General features: G+C 38.0%; 1 protein-coding gene across 5 annotated transcripts in view; it reads right to left on the bottom strand.

The window, feature by feature from the left end:
* The window catches only part of DCC (DCC netrin 1 receptor), a 1086886-nt gene that overhangs the window by 212735 nt on the left and 859755 nt on the right, over window positions 1–14396 (bottom strand). The gene's annotated exons all lie outside the window — the stretch shown is intronic.

The raw sequence follows: 14396 nt of genomic DNA on the forward strand, positions 1-14396 counted from the left end.
AGAAAGAAAGAAAGAAAGAAAGAAAGAAAGAAAGAAAGAAGAGAAAGAAAGAAAGAGTTCTTTTTTTCTTCTCTGGAACACATCAGAATATGCTCATTGGTAACCAAGCAGATGGCAATGTTGTCTTGTCTAGCCTAGTTGATCATGATACAGCCAACCAACAGGTAAATATTTCTACCCTTTAAATTCAAGTTTTACTTTATTCATGAATTCTTGCTGAATCCCCTTCTTTTTGCTCTAAACTTGAATATGATTCACATGAAATACTGAAATGCTAGAACAAAAATATTTCTCCACTCCTGAGTTGCCTGCAGGTCAGTTGTAAAAGACATTCACTTTGCAATAATTAGGTCAGCGCTGACTTGCCAATTCCTTCTTTTGTGTCTCATCTTATTCTTTTGTTCATTAGCAAGTTATGTAAAGATCATTGGAGATAGCCACTGAATATTCTGAGAAAGGTAACTGACCAGAAGTCACCAGACAACATTTTTTGCACATTGATTTTCTTTTTTTTTTTTTTTTAAAGGATTAATGACTAGGGTCATTCTGTGCAGGCCTTTCAATTTTGTACTCAGTAGCATTTGTTTAATTAGCTGTCTTTTTTGCTCCTTGCACAAATTCAGTAACAAGAGACTAAATACCGTCATCTGTGTATATCTTAACTTAGACATGAAATTAGAGTCCCTATTTCACTCTGTTGTTTCTCACTTTAAAGACATAAATATTTTAAAAATTGGCCTGAAAGCGGGGAATAGCAGGAAGAGTGTAGAGAGATGTTAACACGCAGAGATGATTAGCTTCTAAAGTTCCTCATTTATATAACACTTTAGTACTATAATAAATTCCAAAGATATTAAATAACTTTTCCTGCTCAGTTTCCTTTATCATAGATATTTTGCAAATGAGGTCACTAAGGCAAAGTTACTCTTGGTTCTTCGGGTGTGGGTTACAAAAGTCGTTAATTTTCTAAATCTTTACTTGAGAAATGTTCTACAAGAACTCTTCATGCATCTTCACCATGTGCTCTTATCCAGGAGTATATGTTGCAAGGGATAAGAGAGGCGACGGCATACTGCTTGCTGGCTCTACTCATCGGGTGGTCTTGCTTAGATAACAGCGGGTTGGGAGGATAGCCTTGAAGCCAGGGGGGCCTGGGATTAAATCTCATTTACTTGCACTGTAACAGCCATATGCTGTTACCGGTGCTTGTAACTTTGTTTTGTAAGTGGACACGTAAACACACAAACAAGAACAAACAATCAGAAATAAGAACCAAATAGGATGCCTGTGATAATTACCATATGAGAATACTAATCACTGCGAGCCATGTAGTAGGTGGTAAATAGAGTCATCTCTTGCCCTGACGTTATCAAGGTCCCTGAAAAGACTGGGAAAAAGAAACCAAACCAACTCTAAACCAAAAGCATAAAAATGTTTTGTCTCAGTTACAGTTCTCCAATTTCTCTCTCTCTCTCTCTCTTTTTTTTTTTTTTTTCTGTGTTCACTTTCTAGGTTTATTCTATCCCTTATATTTTTGTTGTAAGGCCAATGTAGCTCTTGCCAGGACATCTTTTCATTCAGAATACCACTCAAAACCAAACAAATAACCAAGGAGCTGGATCTAATGCTGTAGATACGACGGTTCTTTGTAGCACAAAAGGAAGCCTAACACCAGACTGGGTTTTCTGTTCTGTAAGTAGGAAAGAAATTAAAACTCTAAAAGGTGACACACCACACTTTAGGGCCACGTTACAATCGGGGGCTTTTTATCCCAATTTGTTGTATACAGAGTCTCAGAGGTCTGTTGTGGGCTTTTAATGAAATGTCCTTGTGTAATAATCAGATGTAAAACTTTCTGAGAATTCTACTACCACTCTCAGCCACGTAAATTCTGTCCATCATGGACTGGGAAATCAACTTTCTGACCTAAAAAGCCCTCGTCGGTAGTATTTGCCAATTTCTGTGGGTTAATACTTCTACCATGGCTGACTTCAAGCTAGCAGTGGTTTCATAATAACTTGCTAACTTCTTGAATATTTAAGAATTGGCTCTTAGGAGCCGGTTCCAGCTGACTCCAACACATACCAAAAAGGAATATGAAGCCCGTGTGTCAACAAGGAGCCAACAGGTCCGCACGTCAAAGTAGGACAAGCCCTTGGGGACAAGGCCTTTCATTCAAAAAGTTATTAACCTCCTATACTACTTAGCAATCAAGAAATATTCATAGATGGACAAACTGAAACAAGTCACCACACAATGTTTTAATCTTCATCTTCTATTAAAAATCAGAAGGAATGATAGGACTATTAAATTCAGAGTGAAATCATCAAACGCCACCTTAATCTTAGCTCTAGTTTACTGGTCCTCAAAAACACATGAGTCTTTATAAATACATATAAATATTTAAAGAGATGGTTGATCTCTTATGTTAAGCATATGAAATGGCATATAATCAATAAAATGGTGATTTTATATAGTTCACGTGAGTAAAATGGTTTTTATTCTTTATCTAGTCCCATCTTTTCTGGTTTAAGTAAGGAAATAGAGGTTTCAGGGATACTTCAGATGTTTCAGTTGAGATGTTTCAGAAAATTTTCATAATGGCAACATTATGGACTAAAGTCATCAGATTTGTTCAGTTTTTCAACATGTTAATTCATATTGATTTTGAGAGAGAGAAAAATAATCTTACACCAGAAGACATCTGTAAAAGAAGAAGCTACCTACCAGAAGCTCGAGACTAACATAAACAAAATGGGGGAAGGCCATAAAAAAAGAACAAAATTCCTGGTAAGTCCAGAGTATGTTCCTTTATCCTACTCAAAGATCTTCACAAAGGGATTCAAATCAGATGGGTTTTCAAAGGTTGGAGGCTAGGAACAAGATTTGACACTACATTGTGAAATGACCCATTTTGGCACTTCATGAACACTTTACTTTCTCAATATACTGTTTTAAAACAAACAAAAAAATCAAAATCTCTGAAATGTAAACAGTAATGATATCAGGCTATTATAAAAGAAATCTCATATTGGGAAAGGAAATAAATATTGGATCTCAATGCTTCTGGAAAATAAAAATGGCACTTTGCGTATAACTAGATTGTATCTCTTGTCATCGAACTTCAAGCTTTCATATTAATTCAACCAATAATCAAGAGCAGTGTCAGAAAGAGATTAGCCCACAAGCTTATAAAATAGCCTAGATTTGAATCTCTGTGTTCACACTTAACAGCTGTGAGTTCTTTTTTTATTTACGATTGTATTTATTTATTCATGAGACACAGAGAGAGGCAGAGACACAGGCAGAGGGAGAAGTAGGCTCCCTGCGGGAGTTGATGTGGGACTCAATCCCAGGACCCCGGGGTCACGACCTGAGCCAAAGGCAGATGCTCAACCACTGAGCCCCCCAGGTGCCCAACAGCTGTGAGTTCTGGCGTGCAAGTTATTTACCCTGTCGCTCATTTTCCTATCTACCCAATGGGAATAACAACACCAACTTCATCGTGTTACGAGGCTGAAAGGGGCAGCAGATGTAAAGTGCTCATGAGGACACTATTCCAAGTGTTGTGTCAAGCTAAACATCAAGTCAATGATGTTGATCAAGTGAGTTCTCAACAGAAGACCCTGAAATTAATTCTGTTAGGAAATGATAGAGTCACATCACTTTTCTCTTTTAATCTAGAAGGACTTTTGAAAACTAATAACAGAAAAGGAGAGGGAGCAGAGAAAGCACAAGAAAGAGAACATGCTCTATCTACCACATTCATGAAGAACGTGTCAAAGGAGTCGACACAGACCTTTATCCTGAAGCCTGCTATTGTACAGAATAGACAAAGATGGTGTGTGGGGGGCGCCTGGGCGGCTCAGGGAGTTAAGTGTCTGTCTTCAGCTCAGGTTATGATTTCCTGGTCCTGAGATTGAGCCCCGTGCCTCAGGCTCCCTGCTCAGCAAGGAGTCTGCTCCTCCCTCTCCCTCTGCCCCTCCACTCATGCTCTCATTTGCTTGCTCTCTCTCTCTCAAATAAATAAATAAAATCTGAAAAACAAAAACAAAAACAAAAACAAAAACCTTCTGTGGCAGTGTTACTCTTCAAAGTGAATATTAGTTCCTATCTGAACATTTTTTCTATATAAAGGAAAATTCTAGTCTTTTTATGAAAATGAGATCAGTACATATTCCCACATCCTTGGCCCATGTAATTCCCAAGTATGTCAATGAAAGATCAATGAGATTAATTATTCAGATGCCTTATATACATAATGCCAAATATCTGTATGTTTGTACTTTTGCTCAGATCTTAAGAATAACATATATATTATTTGGGCAGTCGTGTCTGGGCATATTTTTAATTCTTTTCATTTATTAAGAACAAATGTACTTTAAAAACCTGATTATTCTCTGTTCTTCTTTTAAACAAAAAGAAAAACAAAAAATTTGTTGCAGTTCCAATGATTTATGTAAGTGCGAAATATCTAACTAGGAAAAAAAAAACATAGTCACCATTATTTCTTTAAAAAAGCAAACATATTACAGTCAGGATCCTGGAATATGCCATTCCCTTTCTGAATGCCAGTGGAAAATTGCCATCACATGGACTATCATCATAGCTGGTGACTTTACAAATGTGTGGAGCAACTCAGGTTCCCAGTGGCTATAAATATGCCTGTGTGGCTGCTGATGTGCTCTGTGAGCTGAAGCCCTATGGAGCTGAGGTTTTCTGGAGAGTGAAGGCTTTACCTCTCCAGATGATCAAAGGATCACCTGGGCACAGTCCACTGAAAAAGGAAAGATTTCACTGGGAGACTACTCCAGGGATCATGGCTCAAAAGTATCACCCAGATTGCAAAGAAGAGGAGAGTTGGGGGCCAGGAAACAATTCTTTAAGAACCCCATCAGAAATTGAATGAGACAAACCCACTCCACAAGATTGTCTGATTTTTGTCAAAATTATATCTGCTGTCAGGTCAACTATTGGAATGTTGAAGCGACAGTAAAATTGACGGTGCTGCATGAATTCTTAGGTTGTGCTCACATTTGGCAAGCAAACGTGGGGAGTGAACAGAATAACAAGCAACTCAGGATCATGTTCTTTCAACCCAAAGACAAAGTAAGTGAAACACTCTGAGGTTACTGAATGAGGTGACTAGCTGGGAGCCCCACTCTGGGGCAGCCCGGGTGGCTCAATGGTTTAGCGCCGTCTTCAGCCCAGGATGTGGTCCTGGAGCCTGCTTGTGTCTCTGCCTCTCTCTCTCTCTGTGTTTTCCATGAATAAATAAGTAAAATCTTTAAAAAAATAATTAAAAAAAAGTCCCACTCTGTGGGAAATGTATGCCAACGTGTATCCAGCGATGCCTTGGCAAAATAGTCTTGTGACTCTATTCTTGCCTATGTCAACTGCTGACATTAAAGGCAGACAGAGTCTTGGGCTATTATCTCTAATTATGGATACCTGGTAAAATAAGGATCTACCTAGAGTTACCAGGGTTCCTGACAGACAATTCAAATAGCATACAGAGTGTAGCAAAATCCACTCTAAGTACATCAAATCCAGAGCCCAAATTCCCCAAAGACTGACAGGTGGTTGACTCTATGGCCACCTGTATCCCTTGAATTTCATGTTCGCCTCATTTTGCAGCCCTCTCAGGTTAAGTCTCATTTCTTGCTTTAGAAGGAAAATCACAGAGCAGGTACCTCCTTTCCACTCTAACAATCTATGGACTTACTAGACATGCTGAAAAGCCTTACAAAATTGTTTGCAGTAATTCAGAAAAAAAGCAGGAAATATTAATACTTGGGAAGTTAAAGTCAATTCTGTATGTGTGTTGAAAGTGCTATAGTTCTTTGTACTTTCAAAATGAGTTGCATGCATTTAGTTTGCCACATTCTAATTTTCTTAGTAGCTGACTGTCCTTTCTTTACTGCCTCTTCTTTTTCTAGCATCGATGAAGTTGAGTGTGTTCTTAGGTCCCATATTCCTATCAGTCACCTCTGTGGGTGGCTTTTTAAATCAGTTCACATGGTTTCACCTATTGCCATCAATGGGTGCCTACCAAATTGCATGTGTGGCTCAAACAGTGATCTAAGTCCCAGAGTAAAAATTTTAACTGCCTTATCAACATCTTAACCTCTGTGTCTCATTAGTACCATAAACCAAAAATGTCAAAGATCCATATTTATTCCCAGTATAATCCCACCATGAATCTTGGCCCTTTTCTCTCTCAGACTTCTTTGTGCTCAAGCCAACATGAAGTCTTATTGATTTTATTTTCTAGGTATATCTCAAGCCCATCCTTTCATTCCCATCGGCACGATCATATGCCTGGTTCTGCTCCAATCATCTCTCCCTTGAGCCACATCAGTAAAGTGCAGCAGGTATACAGTTTTATGGGGTCTTATGGGATAGTTAGTGTCCTAACATGGAAAGATCACTGATAAGGAAGAGGATGTTTAGAGTGACTTAGTATTTCTCTTAGCTTCCAAGGAATTCTGAAGAACCAAATTATCTTTCTCTGACTGTTCAGAATAAAGCAAAGAGAATAAACAGTGACTAGAATTCATTTGTGACCTGTCTCAAAACCAATGGTGATATTTTAAAAAATATTTAAAACTTAAAAATAAGAAAAAAATTGGTGATTTTTTCCATGGGGATTTCACAGGCCTATACAAGGATCATTTCATTATCTAGGAAAATGTACTAATATTATTAAACTGACTGTTTACTCTTGATTAAAGAACTCTAGCTTAGTGAAGTTATAGGCTAACTTGTAGATATCTTGTCCAATAGAAATGCAAATGATTTCTGTACAGCAAGGAAAAAAATGTCAGATTATAGTTTATCACCTCAATGAATGTTAACCAATTTCTTAACTATCCTAGAGATTTTATTCTAACATTCCTTTATTAAAATGCCCATAAATACTGGCCCTGCCATCTTCCTAGTTCTGTCATTAATTAATGAGATGAATAAAATGTTTGATATGTTCATTTTATATTTATATGGGAGTCATATTTTTGATTTTTTGAAAATTATGCTTTACCAACAGCTTAAAAGTAACTGATTCTTAAAAAAAAACAACCCTGCTTTAGGGCACCTGGGTGGCCTAGTGGTTGAGAATTTACCTTCGGCTCAGGTCATGATCTCAGGGTCCTGGGATGGAGTCCTGCATCAGGCTCCCTCTAGGGAGCCTGCTTCTCCCTCTGCCTGTGTCTCTGCCTCTCTCTGTGTGTCTCTCATGAATAAATAAACAAAATCTTAAAAAAAAAAAACCTGCTTTAACTCATGAAAACTACCTTCATTTGCATTGTTGATATGATATAAAGGGGGAAAAGCTATTACTAAAGCTGGATTTAGGGGCATGTGGGTGGCGTATTCAGTTTAGTGCCTGATTCTTAGTTTCGGCATCGTGAGGGCTCCACACTGGGCATGGAAACTACTTGGGATTCCTTCTCTCCCTCTCCCTCTGTCCCACTTGCTCTCTGCTCTCTCTCTCTCTTCTCAAATTAATATTTTTTTAAAAAAAAAAGCTTGATTAAAAAAATAAAGTCAATCGAATTTGGTCATTGACATTACCTCTTGTATCTGCTATCCCAGTAGCTTTGGAAATAGACCTACCTGAAAAGTGAAACAGACTGGAAATTAATCAGAAAAGATCTTTACAAAAAAAAAAAAAAGAAAGAAAAGAAGAAGAAAGAAAGAAAGAAAGAAAGAAAGAAAGAAAGAAAGAAAGAAAGAAAAAGAAAAAGAAGAGATCTTTACCAGTGCTGCTTTCTTATTTAGTGGGTTGCTGCTCACTATAGCTTCATGATCAATTTCTCAAAATAGTCATGTTTTTTACTTGACTACAATCATAGTCTTTGGCAAAACCTTATTGCTCGCATTTTTCTGAGCTACATGTAATACAGCGAAATAAAGGAAGCCAGCAAAAGAGCTGAATGAAAAGACTACCAATTTAAAAACAAAAAGAATTCTCTGTGTGACATATTTAGTCAGATTCTAGAATTTAGGGCCGTGGGAGATCAAAGTGTTCAATGAGTATTCCAAAGGTCAGTATGATTTTGTAGCAATTGCAGTGATAACTGAGAGAAAAAAAAAGTCAAACTTTCTCCAGCTCCACTATATTATAATCTCTACCTTCTCAAGACTTGCGTAACAGTGATAGCCTTAAGCTCAGAATCTAGCACTTGACTAAATATGGGTTTATATTGTTCTCTAATCATTTTTTAGAATGCATGTTTTATCGACTATAATGGGAAGGCAATTGCAGTCAACTAATTTCACTGTTCTGCAAAGCTGAAATCTTTCCTTTACTTTTTCTGCATTCTTCACTACCCTGAGCATGCAGTGGAGGCATGCTCAGGGTAGTGGCATTGATGGATAATTTGAAATTTTCATTGCGGTTAGGTTTTACAGCTAGAGGACAAGAGTTCAGAGTTGCCACCTTACAGCAGAAATGGTTCTCTTTTACCCTTTAGAATACACCCTAACCAAGATGCAATTTTCTAGGGCTCAATGCTTTGCACAAGAATGCAATGCTTTGCTCAATGAATGCACAAGAATCATCTGGAGAATCTTGTTAAATGCAGATTTGGATTCAGTTGGATGAATCTGATACCTGAGATTGCATTTCTAGGTCATGCCCATGCTGATGCTGCTGGCCAAGAGACAGTGCTTTAACCAATTACACTTAGGTAATTTGTTTCAAAAGCAAATGACAATCCATTTTGGGCTTCTAGTTTCTGAATAAAATCAGGAAGCATAGCCATCTGTAAGACAGGGAGGAGCGCAGTTGGGCTTTTCCAATTAATCCCTCCTTATTGCACTAAGAGTAATATGCTTCTGAAAATACAAACTAATTCTAGGAGTTGATCTACCTAGTCTTCTATACACCTTGCAGTGACACCTTTGCCCACAGAAAGACATTTCATCTTCTTAGCTTGTCATCCACGGCTTTTGTAAACTGTACCTAACTTACTGTTCAATCATATTTTTTGTCTTCTCACCAGATGCCCTTACTCACCTGCCACACATATTTACTTGGTTGAAGTTAATAATTTCCCCATACCTGGAAAACATTTCTTCTACTTCTCCACTATTCCTTTTCCTTCTTTAATATGAGTTCAAATGTTACATTCTCCTTGAAGCTTCCCTAATCTCCCTCTCCCCTTACATTCCCGCTTAAAGGTGATTGTTCCTCCTCCTATGCTCCTACAGGAATTTGAGCTAGGTACCCAATTATGAGTCAGGGAAATCAAAAAGACCCCATGAGAGAAAAGGCTGGTTTATTTTTTTCCTTTGCTCTTATTTGGCATACTCTCGCTAGGACCTGCATCCCCACACCACTCTCCACGCGCCTCAGAATGCAAATAGTGTACATCCTTGTAAGAGACAAAGAATTGGTGATTTCTCTAGGACAGATAACAACTAAGGAGGGAGTAGGTGACGATGACCTGATGTCCTATGTATATTTCAGACCACAGGCTCTAGATATCTTGATGCCAAGACCCCTGGCTTCAGGGAATAAGTGACTTATGATGGACACCTGGACCTTGTCTTCATTCTCACCAGTTCCTGGCTTCCTGAGAGGACATGTACACGAGACCACGATCATCAATAAAAACCACCAGGCCTGGAACAAAGAGGAGACTCCCTCTTTCCCTTTCCAAGTTTCCTGGATGCCCCATCTGTACTTCGCTATATCTCTATCAAACTGTGCTTTCATCTTCTGTTGGTGCACATTTAATTTCCATCCTGCATGAAGCCAAGGAAGGACCCTCTTGGCTGGTCCTACAGGGACCCTCTCATCCCAATTCCCTCCTACACATAAACTGGGTCCTTGGGCCCAGCTTGCCTGCATCAGTATTGTAGTTAAAACCACAGTGTACAGAGACAGCTATGCATCAATTCATTCAATTGGCTCAATTCTGACTTCTGTGGATTATAAAGGTTATCAGTACAGAGTCTTGTTTCAAAGAACTTACATTCTGGTATGGGGAGACAAACACATAGATGCGAAAGACCATTTTAACTACTGATATGCTCTGTGAAGAACCCAGATGAAGGTAATATGGTTGAGAGTAATGGTGGTGAGGGATGCTGTTAGCTAGGAGGGTGGTCAAGATCTTTCTGAGAAAGTGATATTGATGTTATCTGAGACCTGGATAGGGTAGCGGTGCACATCTGAAGGTTTGGAGGTTAGGCTTCACAAGCTAAAGGAACAGCAAGTGCAAAGATCCTTGGTACTGAAAGAGGCATTTTTAATCACTGAAACGTCAGATGTAGAAGAAAATGCAAAAGGCAGATGAGGAGCAAAGAGAAGAGAAATCGAGTACAAAAACACCAAAAAGAAGTGATGCTATCAGTGTCAGCAACATGATGCAAGACCACCAGAAAGTATTAGGAAAAAAAGATGAATAACTGCTCCATAAAAAAGCTTTGAGATTCTTCCCACTGCCCATCTCCACTACTAAGGAGGATGCATTTACCAAAGAGGGCAAATACTTAAGTACACTTTGGGTCCCCCCCCCCATAAGTTCTGTAATGGGTCTGGTCTAGAATACCAGCAAAAATCACATCTACATTGACAACTCATATGTAGTTTTCTCTAAAAATTCAGCATTCAGTGTCTGCTGGTATCATAAGTAATCTCCAACCCCACTGGAATCATGAGGCGCATGGTAAAGAGGAGAGATGCAAACTGTGAGATACTCTCCATGTCCTGCACACTTAGCTTCATACCCAGAAATCAATGAGGAGCATATTGTAATCTATTCCCCTGAAAATTTTTACCACTGCAAGTTTGTTCCAAATAGGATGAAAAATGAACTTCGAGGAGTAGAATTTTAACTTGATTATGAGATTCTAGATGACTCCTTCAATTTAGCGCCTATACACAAGCTACGATGGATATCATATACTATGATTCTTCTGGAGAATCCATGATGGCCTTCACACACATAGTCCTCACAGAGTTATTAGGGGACTTTAAATTTATTAACATAAATTTATATATCTATAATTTTTGAAAAATTAAATGTATGATGGTGTCTTCGAAAAGTTAGAGCATGGTTTCCTCCCACTGTGCCCCATCCTCCACCCCCTCTTCTCATTTTAAATACATTTGGAAACATTCCTTTTAAACTTATCTTGCAGCTTGTCAATGATGCTTCTCTTTTCAACATCCCTTAATTAACTCTTTTCCTCAGGCTTGCCTGGGGCCCTATTGATTTCTTTCCACTGCACAAAATTATCAGTGGAAAGGAGCTGCTTTGTTATGACTGTGGAGCACATGTGCTGGCATCTCACAGTTGTGACAGGGCCACATGTGTCATGTGTGGACTCAATTGTAATGACTCACTTGGACAAGAGGAGTGAGTCCCTAAAGTGCTACTGAGTTGGAAAGAAGATTCATACTGAAGTGACTTGGGTGGAAAAAAAAAAAAAAGAGTAGTAGCAATATATGTGACCTAAGGAGATGAATTATGGGGGGAAAGGATGTAAAGTGTAGAAGAACAATAATTTCAACAGCATAGGAACCCAGTGAAACCAACCCAGAATTTATTTGCAGAGTCAGCTCTCAGGTAACACTTTGTGGAATTTAATATTGAATTTTTAAAGTGTAATTCAACACCAAATGATTTTCTTGATATAGAGGATTATTAATTGAATAATTTGAGGGTTTTAAAAATATTTTAATGACATTTTTCCTTAAAATCCTAACAAGTTCAATTTGCTAATTCTACCCATCAGCCTTCATTTGACTATCACTCGATATAGCCATTTAGCCAATACTATCATCTATCTATCTATCTATCTATCTATCTATCTATCTATCTATCCATCTATCTATCATCTATCTATCATCTAGCAATAATGGGGAATTAGATTGCATGCACATATACAGAAAACTGCATCAGCCATAGTAAGAGCACAAAAGGGACAATTCTCACCAATCTTAAGAGAATTCAGGGTCTTATGTATAATTTCTTATTAGGAAAAAAAAACATCATAAGGTGATAATTATTCATAAGAGCTCATACTTTCGACTCTGTGGGACTAAATGAGATTATGATATCTTAAATATAATCGCAACATCACTACATTTAATTTACAACTCTGTGCCACTTGTCTGCATGTGGCTGATCTTGCCGCACTTGAAAATGCAGAAATAATCAAGCTAAATTATTTCCATTTAGTAATGGATCATTATCCCTCTTCTACTATTTGCTACTGACTCATAATCAAGGTTTGGATCCAATCAATAATTGTGTTCTTTTCGCACTAGAGTAATTTATATTTCTGTATCAGTGTTGAGCTTTTTTTATTTTAAATCTCCATATGAAGCATCATTCTTAGAGAATCATATATTAATTTTGGTGACATTTAAAATACTCTTTAAGAGAACAGCTTTTCTGAAACAATAAAGAGATCACATAATTATCTGAAGCTCATTTTCTAGTGAAAATAAGAAGTAAGTGCCACTAACTCAATCCAGTGCAAGGTACTAAATACTCTCATATTTGAAAAGATTTTTTGAAAAAGACACAATGGGTAGAATTGAACTGAAGTTTAGAATTGTGTTTGGCCCAGAGTAGGCATTAAATAAACAATTGCTGAATTAATAATGACTGGCAAATCAATGAACCAATGAATTCTAAAAGAAATTAAAATTATCTGAGATATGAAGAAATGTGACATTGGTAGATCCATTACCAAATCACACTACAAATCATGATTATTTTGGAATGATAATTAGAAGAAAAATTCATCTATCATTGAAAGAACATTTTGGCAAAGCATAACAACTGATAGTTTCTTGAGAAAGGATGTGTTTCAAGACTCAAACCTGATATTCTCTGATAGGGATAGTCATTCATCAAAAATAATATTACAGGGATCCCTGGGTGGCTCAGCAGTTTGGTGCCTGCCTTTGGCGCAGGATGTGATCCTGCGGTCCTGGGATCGAGTCCCACTGTTGGGCTCCCCAACATGGAGCCTGCTTCTCCCTCTGCCTGTGTCTCTACCCCTCTCTCTCTCTCTCTCTCTGTGTCTATCATGAATGAATAAATAAAATCTTTAAATAATAATAATAATGATGTTACATTAAAAGTACAATTTATAATCTGCTGTCTTCCTGAAGTATTTATTAGTTAATCCTATATTTTTCCTTATTTGGGATCTGAAAAGTAGGTTAGGGAAAACCCACTCTACTTCTCAGACCTTTTTGACTTAAAGCTAAATGAGCAAGCCATCTGATTAACTCAGACAAACAAGCATTACCAAATGGGCTCAGTTCAGTCAAGTCAGTTGCTTGCCTCAATTAACTACTTGTTTAAACAAATTAACCAGTCAATTCTGCCAAAATACTAAGTTCTCTTATCCTTGCAAAGAAGACCAGTCACCCTGAAGCAGAGAAGATATAATTAAAACATCTTATCATTCGCATAGCAAACTGAGCAAAATTGGTGTGAAGTTAATGGAGGGTACACAAATAGTCTTTTTCTAAAAAAGAAGCTTTAAGTAGAAAATTGCTGTGTCCATTAACTATATAAACAGGCAAGGAGACAACAGATTCACTGCTCTTTTATTACTCCATAGCAATTCTAAGTTAAACTGACAAGAGGAGGCACATTGTTTGTCTGGGAACCTCAAACTTAGAGCCCAGTGACTCCCATCTCTTAATATTTATGCCCTGAGTAATCCCTCTCCTAGAGTCTGAACTGGATTTACTGACTTGCTTTCAATAAATAGAAGATAGCAAGAGTGATGGTCACAGAAAAACTGTGGCTTCCGTCTTGAGTTGCTGGTTGCTGTGAGGGGAGGCAGCTGCCATGCTGTCACTGCTGTAACTGCCCTATGGAAAGGTCCATGTGGCACTGGCAACTGTCAACTGCCAACTGCCACACAAGTGAATTTTGAAGCAGATCCTCCCCAATCAAATTTAGAGATGAGACCACAGCTCCAGTCCATACATTCCTGACAAGTCCTGGGAGAGACCCTGAGCCAGAGACACAGAGCTCACATTCCCTGGATTCCTGGACTCACAGAAACTGGGAGATAACACATGTTCGTGGCTTTAAGCCACTAAGTTTTGGGCCAAGTTGTTGTGCAGCAATAGATAACCATCTCACATTGCTTCTTTCAATTCACAGGCAGTGATATAGTTAAGAATCACCTTCAGATACGTCATCTGTATCTCTGATGATAGACAGTTTGGGAAATCTGCAGTCAGTAGTGCTTATCTAGATTGTGGACAAATAAATACTCATAAATACTGAGCAAAATACTCCAGCATTATAAATGCTTGAAGATGAACTGACACTTGGCCTTAGAGAGTTGTAGAGTCTCTAGGCCAAATGGCTTAGATTCAACACTGAGCTCTAACACATAAGAGCTAT

The sequence above is a fragment of the Canis lupus genome, chromosome 1 (assembly GCF_003254725.2).
Source record: "Canis lupus dingo isolate Sandy chromosome 1, ASM325472v2, whole genome shotgun sequence".
In the NCBI taxonomy this organism is placed as follows: domain Eukaryota; kingdom Metazoa; phylum Chordata; class Mammalia; order Carnivora; family Canidae; genus Canis; species Canis lupus.